The 11043-nt window shown below is 36.5% G+C and overlaps 1 long non-coding RNA gene across 1 annotated transcript; it reads left to right on the top strand.

Annotated features, from left to right (window-relative positions):
• Positions 1-1376: 1376 nt before the first annotated feature.
• Positions 1377-10811, top strand: LOC119741130. Its single transcript, XR_005272720.1, has 3 exons — positions 1377-1396; positions 4218-4416; positions 7353-10811. It is a non-coding gene; the product is annotated as an uncharacterized LOC119741130 (long non-coding RNA).
• Positions 10812-11043: the final 232 nt, after the last annotated feature.

The following is an 11043-nucleotide window of genomic DNA, read 5'->3' as shown; positions in this document are numbered from 1 at the left end:
CTGAAAATGACATTAGGACTACCATACATGTATGCTAGAAATAAGGTTATGATTTAAATATCTTTAATTGCATTTATAGCAATCGAGGTTGAAACTTTACCAAATTTTGAGAGTTCTTCGTAGTAAAAATTTATTTTTCACTTTACGACACTATTTCTCAAACAAAATTTGATAAAAGAGGGTTTTCTTTGTTAATTTCATATACAGGGTGAGTCAAAAAAAGCGGAACCCAAACACCAAAAAAATGTATTTCATATTTAAAAAAATATGAAGCACCAAAAATAATAATGAATGGAAAGCCAATTTCAAAAGCTACTTTTAGATGAAATAATTACTGAAATTGCTCAATCCGTTCAAAGAATACGACCATTTAAACGCAATGACCCTAAAACCTGTCTCGTCCAAAAAATCAATTTATTGTGTGTTTTGACTGTTTGGAACAACAAAGAAAATGACACAGAATACTTGTTTCAACAACTGTCACCAACTGTAGCACACAATTTTTTGATTAACAACAACTAGGCAAACAATATGATTTATACAATCTACTTTTTTAAAAGACGGGCCTTTAAAAGGACTTCGTTGCATATTGTTAACGTTTAAACTAAGATTTCATCGCTGGTGATGTTTGAAGACAATTGTGTCGACGATTGTTGAAATCGCATTTTTGGGACGAGACAGGTTTTAGGGTCATTGTGTTTGAATGGTGATATTTTTTTAACGGATTGACCAATTTCAGTAATATGAAATATAATTTTTTGGGTTTGGGTTCCGCTTTTTTTGACTCACCCTGTACTTGAATGTATACTCTGTAATAAAAATGTGAAACTGGGTTCAAAAAGAAAACTTTTTTTTCCTAGCCATGTCCATCAAACCGTGGAATTGCCCTTAGTTAATCTTCTTTTAATTCTGCTGACCCTAATTTTGCAATTTTAAACAGAATCTTTCCATAGAAACTGCAAATTTCTTTCAAACTTTTCAGTTGAACAACCTGATGTTATGCAAATCAACACGCATCGTGAATTCACAGTGTGTCGCGATGAGTGCCATCTTTATTTTTCATGTTGTGGTCTTTATTGTCGTTCTACCAACAATTTCCCTCCTTAAAAAAAAAAATCAAAACCTTGCCCTTGATACACTCTTCTTGGTTTTAAATATTGCTAACTTTTAGTTGATGAGTCCAGGAACCTAAAAATGGACTTTCATTCTCTCTCTTGTTTCTGGAACCTGTAAACGCTTTTAAATTAGCGCAATACGTAAGGGAGCAGACTAATGACCAGCCTGGCAGCTCATGCACGATGTCGATGTCGCTGTATGGTCTGACGTTATGGTTTTCCCGGATTTTTGTCTTGACGACTCCAAATTTCCCGAAAAATGGTGTCGGTCAAGATCGTAAGTGAGTGCAGACTTCTCAACTTCTCAAGCCAATTGTGGCCTTACTGAGGTCACCTCAATCTCCACTCTGAAAGATATTTTTGAGAGTTTTAAGGTGATCAAAGCTTCATCTGCAACATAAGCCGACATTTGAAGAGAAAAAAAGTAGGGTAAAAAAAAAAACGCGTCGCCGCACCACTTTTGGGGCAAGCTCCAGACTAGAAACCAGAGACTTTTTTGGGGGGCCTTGGGTCAAAGGTTCCGTCGGTGTTAAAAAAAGTCCAAGTGGGATCACATGGCACACAATGCGAAGGAATGTCGCGGCAAGATTCCCTGTGATAGCGGAAAATAAGTCCAATGGGATCACAGCTTATAATTAGGTCCAATGCCCAGAGCATTTCCTCATAAAATATTTCATCCACAGCAACTCTTTGTCTAAGCTGTATAGTTTATGCATGTTTCAGTAAATTAACATTATTGTTCATGATACTATGAGTAGTATAGGGATGATTAGGGCAGGCATTACAGGGGCTGTTTACATGGTTCAGATTCTTCCAAAAGCACCAAATTTGGCCCAGATGTCATCCACAACATCCTATTTTGATTTTTGACGGGCACCAAGATGGACGCCACGGCCACGGGGCCATATGGCAAAATCCAATATGGCCACCAACCGTGTGAGAGGTCAATCGGAGTTAAAAAAATTAAACGAGCAAGAATCATAAATAGGCTAATACCACTTTTAACAGTGGACCAGCCAGAGTGGAATATTATGCTTTGGTCGGCATTTTTGAGTAATAGCAGGCAACCATGACAGATCAATCAGTCAATGGATAGAGAATAAAATGTAGGATGAGGTTTAATTTTTAAAAAAAGTCCATCTTTTTAACGATTTTTCGATTGACACATTTTAGCTTAAAATTTACAATCTTCCAAACACATGTAACATTTGTGTTCATTTTTTTTTATGAAAAAGTATTTCTGATAATTAAAGTCACAGATATTTAGCTGTTTCGGTGCACACACCGAAACAGCTCTTGTTTTTGTTATTTTTTCTCTGTCTGTCTTTTTTTTTTTTTTTTTTTTTTTTTTTTCCACTTTTTTTCCCATAGGATAACACGTGTTTTCGTTCTACACAGGACTTTGGGCCTTTTTTTTTTACATCCGATCAACTTTAAACCTGGCACACACTTAGACCACCATCTGAATATTAAGGGCCGAATCATGGCGCCATCGTGACGTCATCACGTGTCACGTATGTCATCCGAAAAGTGCATATTTTAAGGCCCTATATCTACAGAACCAGAAGTCCAATCAGCTTCAAACTTGGTATGCAGGTATTCCGGGACATGTTATAGACAAAAAAGCAGTGACGTCACAATGACGACATCGTGTGATTTTATATAAATTAGTCATTTTTTGACCTTTTACTCATATCTCATCAACGGAATGTGGTAAATTCGAAATTCTTTTTGTAAAAGGTTGGTTAGGTCATAGATAGATGCACCAAATTTCGTAAAATGTGTGACATCGTCATGACGTCATCAAAAACCTGAATTTGTATTCACATATAAGGGTATGTCCGATGGTTATGAAACTTGGTGGGTAGGTAGGCATTGATACAAGCATTCAAAATCTGAAGTGACGTCATCATGACGTCATCATCTGATTTTTTATTCATTTTAAAAATTTTAACATTTTCTTCTAATTAGCAAAAATTACATAAAATAGCTCGATCGACTTCAAACCTGGCACACACTTAGACCCCACCATCTAAAGATTCAGGCCGAATAATAACGTCATCATGACGTCATCACATGTCAAGTGACGTCATCCTAAAATTGCATAGTTTAAGTCCCTATATCTACAGAACCAGAGGTCCGATCGGGTTCAAACTCGGTGACGTCACGATGACTTCATGATGATGTCATCATGTTATTTTATTTGAATTATTAAAGTTTTGGACCTTTTCCTCATATCTCATCAATGGAAGGTGTTGAATTCGAAATTCTGTTTGCAAAAGGCTTGTTAGGTCGTAGATAGATACAGAAGATTTCAAAAATGTGTAATGTCACCATGATATCATGAAAAATGTTGGTTTTTTTTACATCGGATCGATACTTAGACCACCATGTATAAATGCTCATGTACATGTTCATTCGACTTGGCTGAAACTCCTTTACGGCAGTTATTGCTAAAGTGGTCGAAACAGCTCAGTGTTTGTCCACAAACACATTTCTAGTTATGCATGACACTGAACATTTTTAAACATGATTCTGCATGGACAAACAAAGTATAAACTCAAACTTCTGGAAAGGCAGAAAAGCCAGTTGCATTGTCCGTAGACAATCAACACGTCTACTTTAATCCTCCTGTTACTCTGGATACACTCAAGCTGGGCTGGTCGAGGGATGATATTTGCTTGAGCCCAATGTTATCAAAATTCCCAAGCCACACACTCTGTTGTAGAGGTAATTTGATGTATATGTACATGTTCAATCCAGTTCCATGAACAAAATGCAAGTTGCTCATTTCCAGCTCGAAAGCTAGTTTGCAATTTGGAGGAGGAGCTGTGAAAATATTCTGAGTCATCCTGATGCTGACACTGATTTGGAGCAGACGGAGGATTAATATGATTCCAAGCTTGGCATGATTGCTGAATAACTCTTTGAATCCACGAAGGATAACCCCTGACTGTAGAAATGTTTCTAAAGCTGTTTAGGGGTGGACTAACTATATTGATCACAATCTTTTGTGAATAACCGCTGTTTACTGAAATTCTTCTTTTGTGTGCTTTGAACTTTCAATGCATTGATAATGATTTTGCTGTATATTCCCATTAGGAAAAAGAAAGAGACAGGCCAAAAAGCAAAGGTGGCAAAACCAAGAGTCGTTCTGCAACAAGTCCACCTGCCACCCGTGAACCAAAAAAGAGGAGCAGAGAAGAAACAAATACATGCACCTGTACGAAGTCTAACACCACCATCAGAATCAGGGGATCCACATCTTGATGCTAAGTACAGAAACAAAATGTATATCCAGGTAAAAATTTCCCTTGAATTAGCAGAATAATTCTTAAAATGATCTGTAAAATTCAACCATTGTCAAAAGGGATGAAGTTATGGCACAAATTACTAAAATGTTTACTAAAGACAAAGTGAAAACTAGAGAATGTTTTTGATTGACAGTACAAAATGATGTAATGATTTTTCCAAAATTTCTTAATGACATGTATTACAATTGAAATTATAATCTTTATTCATAAATACCTCAGACAGTTTAGCCATTCCTATTGGTCGAGAGCCCGTCACGTGGCCGGTATTAAACGGATGATAAAGACATGGCTAGCTGGTCTTAAACTTTTTCCAGTGTCACAATAAAATGTGGACTCCTAAAAATCCAGTGCCTCTTATCGTTTAATTGGTTGAACGTTCACAATCCTCACGTAGGCATGCGCAACACTACCAGGGAGTTAGAATTTTATAGTTCTAAATTCAAAACGCAACGCGCCAGGTGCGTTCTGCGCGACATCGCATAGAACATGATACGCGCGCGTCAATCTCCATAAAAGGGTTGTTTTCATCTTACTCGCCAGCTGAACACTCCATTATTTTGCAGGAGGGATGATTCAAAAAGCATAAAGTGAATTTGTTGAACAAAATCGGGATGTTTTGCACGAATTATATGATTTTTTTTACCGAAAAGGTATTTATGAATGGGAATAAATATGTACTCCGTCGGTATTTATCACTCTGTTTAATACCACTTAGAGTCTGGGTGCTGATAATTACCCTCGCCTCCGGCTCGGGTAATTATCAGCACCCAGACTCTAAGTGGTATTAAACAGAGTGATAAAAACCTCCGGAGCACACATTTATTCCCTTAATAATTGCACTTCCGGTACAACTGGAAGTAAGGGTCACATGACCTTGACATTCCAGGAAGTGCATTTTCAGTCCAATATGAGTGTGCAAAGAACTAGAATCATAACTTATTGCATTGATTGTTGAAATCTAGTGTCCAAAAATTGCCTCATTAAATATTCACGAAGTCTTAATATTAGAATAATAAACTGTACAGTAATAATAATGCATTATAATAATCTTTGAATGTTGCTTCATACTATTACCAGGTATCGCCCCATCATATTTATAATGCATTAGATATGGCAACTAGAGCTTCAAATTGCAATTCCAGTGATACCAGAAGTTAGGGTCACAGGACCTTATATTTTACATATATTTTCATCTATAACACTTCCCTGTCTATACCGGATTTGAGATCAATCAATCGGCCCATTAGTTCTGTAGTTATAGACTGTAAAAAATGAACATTCCAATTGATGTCACGTGACCCCTAATGACATCACGATGACAAAACTGTTCGGCATACATCTTCAGATGATGGTTAATGACTGTGCGCAGTTTAAAGGTGATCGTATTTTTAAAAGTTCCCAAAGTGGCCTGTAGAATAAAAACGTGTACAAAACCTATGGAAAAACTGGAAAAAGAAACTAGAAATGTTTGGAATGTTTGGTAACCACTGCCACGTAGAAGTTTCATCCAAATCGAATCTAGGCTTACATTTACACTGATGTGCATTAGAAGAAATAAAGGAAATGTTAAAAAAAATTAAAATTCATAAAAAATCAACTACCAACCCACCAAGTCCATAACGATCAGACATACCTATATGTGTTTCAAAAAATCGCGTTTTTGATGACATCATGATGACATCACATTTTTCAAAATTTTCTTTATCTATCTATGACCTAACAAACCTATTAGAAAAAGAACTTTGAATTGAGCAAGTTCCATTGATGAGATTTGACTTAAAGGTCCAAAAATTGAATAATTCATGTAAAATCACATGATGACGTCATCATGACGTCACTGCAATTTTTGTCTATAACACATCTCGCAATACCTGCATACCGAGTTTGAACCCGATCGGACTTCCGGTTCTGTAGATATACTGGTAGGGCCTTAAAATATGCACATTTTAGATGACGTCACGTGAAACGTGATGACATTATTATGATGTCATGATTCATCCTGAATCTTCAGATGATGGTCTAAATGTTTGCCAGGTTTAAAGTCGATCGGATCTTTTTTTTTTATGTAATTTTGGTAATTAATTGGAAGAATATATTAAAAAATGTTGAAATAATAAAGAATCAGATGATGACGTCATGATGGGGTCACTTCAGATTTTGAATGCTTATATCAATATGATAATAATTATATCATAACGATCAGACACACCCTTGTACGTGAATAAAAAAATTCACGTTTTCGATGACATCATTTTGATTTGGCCTGAATCGTCAAATGGTGGTCTAAATGTGTGCCAGGTTTGAAGTCAGTCGGATGTGAAAAAAGTCCCAAAGTGCTGTGTAGAACGAAAACACATGTTATCCTATGGAAAAAAAGTGGGGAAAAACTAGAATGAAGACAAAACCAAAGGGTGATAGCCAACAACACTGGTCGGGTTGGAAAGCTCATGTCAGCATTAATGTACAAGATGTCCCGAAAAAAAGGTAACCCAAATACAAAGGGACATCAAAGGTGTGTTTGTTTCACTTTGGCAAAGGTCACAATAAATGAATTATTTTTAAAAAATAAGATTTTGTTTTCAAATGTGTAACAAATTTCCAGTTTGAGAACTTTTCAATAATTTGAATTTCAGTGAATTTTCCTTGAATTTCAAAGGTTTTAGCAACACTTTGTCTTTGCTGTTAATAAAGTGACATTTTTTTACACTCTTCTTGAATTGGTTATCAAAGAAGCTTATATGCTGAGGTTGATAAGATCAGATGAATGTTAAAGGACTTGATTTATGTTATGGTTGTCAAGAGTTTCTTCTCTCGTCCAAAATACATTTCAAAATACCTGCCATATACTTTAGTATACTTTATTAATTTTGCTTTTTGTTAACATTTTACCAAATTTCTTATTGCATTGTGATTTTAATGGCAGGTGTATGGCTTGTTGTCATCAACTATCGACAAAATGACAGAGCTTTTTCATGATATCCAGCCAAGAGAGTGACATCAGATGGTACAACAGACCTACCAGCACTTAGTTGTTACAGTGAACAAGGATTTACCGCTGTTACAAAGAAATGACAGTGCAAATCACCAATAAACTGGTGATTTGCGATGTCATCTCTTTGTTATGATGAGTAGGTGTTTTGGTTTAAGTTAGGGTAACATTAATAACAATTTGAAATTAAGCATTCTATTTTAAACTTAATTCTTTTTCTAATTCACAAGATTACTCCTTGATGTTGAGGTACTTTCCCACATTATCCTAAATGCTTTGACTTCCTTGAGTTTGCTGGAGTTCCAGTTTGTTCAACTGTAAACCACTTGCTCTACATTTTGTCACAGAGCTAACATACGGTACCGGCAAATCAACCATTTTGGCGAATTTTGAGATTTTGTTATTTTTGAGGTGTTTAAAGGTTGCTCCTTTATTAAAGTATTTGTGCCAAAATTCTGAATTCTTGTCTGTATTTGGAGATTCGGAGCCCCGCCTGTGGCGAATCAGTCACATTTTGACATAGTGACGAATACGGAATTTTGCTGGTAACCAGCTAATGCAAGGTGTACGTTCAAAGTACCAACGAATGTTGTTTGTCGGATTGCGGCACGGCGCACATGTGTGCGCAATCCGACAAACTGACGAATAGCATACAAACTGTGAAAAACAACTGGCTATTAGAGATTTTGTAATTTGACAAACGGACGAATACGTTTACAATCAAATAAAAACAAATCACACAACTTCTCTGATTAAATAAGTTACCTGATGGATACTACGTTTCCTATTTTATTTCGAGTGTACACAAAAACAGTAATTATCAAAACGTTAAGGATAAAATACGACGCCCAGAAAAATGTCCAACTTCAAACGCAAATTACTCGAAACAGGGTTTTCGCTTATTTGTCGGTATGTCAGCTCTACGACGAATTATTTGTGATGTAACAAATTCACATTAGCACCCACTTTTGTGCTGATTGTGAACAGTCGTGAAGTAGAAATGTTTTGCCGAATTTGTTTTGAAAGGTACCATGTTACTACTCAGCAGAGTTTTCAACAACAAAAAATCTTAAATTTCCGCACAATTTGTTTGATGGTTACAAATTGTTAAAATTTGTATAAATGTTATTGTGAAGGGAGCTTTGAAATTTAATAAATATTGATTTTGAGTTGTACTCGTCACAGAAAATGGTACACTTTATGGATCACCTAAACTCTTATTGCAGAATATTGCAAGGTGGGCAATACTCTCGTACTCTCTGTTGCTCTCTCTATATATACATAAAATGATAAAAGAATGTAAAAAAAACAAAATTAAAACAGTGCTCACCGGATAGCGATTGCCAAGCTTTCAGTGTGATGCATCTTTATCAGGACAATTTTGGCTTGTGATGTACTGCTGGTAGAACAAATGGACAAAAATGTATCTGTAACAGAAGCTGTGTATCCCCATTGCTGGAAGAACCCGCTCATCGCTGGAGCTCTTTCTCAAACTCAACTTCCTCAATACAAATTTGGCAGAGGCGAAGGAAATGACTATTGGGGTTTGGGGATACCATCTTTGCACGTTTTGGGATATTACTGTACCTGATACATATTACTGATTGAGAGCCAAATTCTCACTGGTTCATTCACCATCACATCCCAGATGCTATTTTTGCTGTTTACCATGTGTGTGCGCGAGTGTTCACACGCAGGCATAGTAGACTACTGGTACCATAGATATAGAATAAATTATTCCATATCTATGAACTGTACGTGCGACAGCCTACTATGCAAATCGCTTCACAAATTAATCGTGGAACTGTCGCACGGGTATAGTACACACAGGAATAGTATGCATCTTGTTTTCCTTGATTCTCAAATGACTGTGAATAAGTAATATTACCTTAGAATAATGATCTAGCAACTTTTGCTGTACTGAGAACCTTCATTGTCAAATGACCAATGAGTCTTGGAATAAACATGTCAGCTCTATGGTTGTGAAAGCAAAGCGTCTGCCGTTGATAACCAAAGCTAATCCGATTATGTACTCGGATGCTATAACTGAGCAATGAAATTCATGTGCCCACTCCCCCCCCCCCCAAAAAATGGCCTTTTTGAAAGTTGTGTTTCTTAGAAAATTCACTCAGTATGATTGAAATGTTAAAGTATAACGGAAGAAGAAATTCTTAACTTCATGTCAGTAAAAAAATCGTTGTTATCAATGCCAAAACGTCAATACTGGTTACTGGTAAAGCTGGCCTTAAAGTCGGGAAGAAATTGTTCGAAAACATCCCAAAATCTGTGTATTTATGTCGATTTCTAGGAATTTCTCCAAGTTGTTATTTCACGAGTAGTTGGACACTTATATATCATCTAAGTATATTCTGAATTTTAGCTTAATCTGTCACGGTTGTTGCAAATGCTAGTGTTACACCTTGAACTATCTCCAAGGTCAATTTCGACAAGAATTTTTTGCCCCCAATCCATCTGCATGGTTCAGCAAAGCACCGTAGGCGCTATATGGTTGACCGATTGCGGCCCGGCAACACAATGACGAATGCATATTCATTAGCGTCACTCGATGTGACTTGGCAATTGTGATTTATCAATTAATAAATCGTGAAGGAGGCTTTTCTCCAAGTTTTTACTGCACACCATAATGGATAGGAACCTTATTAATATTCGTGAGGCTTGAAAAGATTGACAGATGTTGCAAACGCCATATGTAACAACTTTCAAAAATGCACGTAGCCAGGCCTATTTTTCCAATTTCAACGAAAAGTAATGAACATAATATCACAACGATTTTAGCACATACTTGGATCATTTTAAGGGAAATAAACCCTGACAGATGCATGAAGATGCGGTCTGCCAAACGGGAATATTAATTTTCAAAAATTTCGCCCACCTGGGTGAACATGTTTGTGTACATGTAGTTTCATTCGAAATAAAGTGTTACGTGACCTTTAGAAATCGCCCTTTGAGTCGCAACCACACGGCTGCATAATGTATGGTATAACCTCAAACACGAAGGTCATAATGCTCTATAGAAAACAATACACACTAGCTACAGGCACATTATTCCTCCATGGTATAAAGTACACAATGTATGTACAACAAGGAAAAGCTGAGCAATGAATTAAGTGTAAATCACAAATTGAGCACTCGGGCGAGTTAATCGTTATACAGAATGATCATTTAAAGTTCAGAAAGTAACATAGATAACCATAGAGAGTGATAATTATGACGAATGGGTAATTAAGAACTTATAATCTAAAAACACTCCACCGCTTTGTGGGAAAGGCACTCCATTTTGTATTATTTTGTGTTGTATTATTTTGTGTTTTGTGTTGTATTATTTTATGTAAGGTCACTTTAAAGATCAAATAAAGCATAGTTCGCACGTAACCTTATTGTCCAGCTCATCAGTTATAAAAGTTACACTCTTGAAGTCCTACAACTAGCGACAAGCATGGCCGGGATGTTGTACATTATCATGCACTGTTAAACGATTGTGCTCGTCCGCGTGTCAAAATTACCTTCACCAGCAGCGCACTGGTCATTATAATGTATGCCAGTGCGTTACTATCATTGGCTTGTGCTGGTAAACCTCTTTGTGGCCTTCAACGTCGTCGACGAT

Source organism: Patiria miniata, unplaced genomic scaffold (assembly GCF_015706575.1).
Source record: "Patiria miniata isolate m_02_andy unplaced genomic scaffold, ASM1570657v1 HiC_scaffold_5, whole genome shotgun sequence".
Taxonomy (NCBI): domain Eukaryota; kingdom Metazoa; phylum Echinodermata; class Asteroidea; order Valvatida; family Asterinidae; genus Patiria; species Patiria miniata.
The sequence above is the reverse complement of the archived record's forward strand: the minus strand, read 5'-3'. Positions and strand labels throughout refer to the sequence as shown.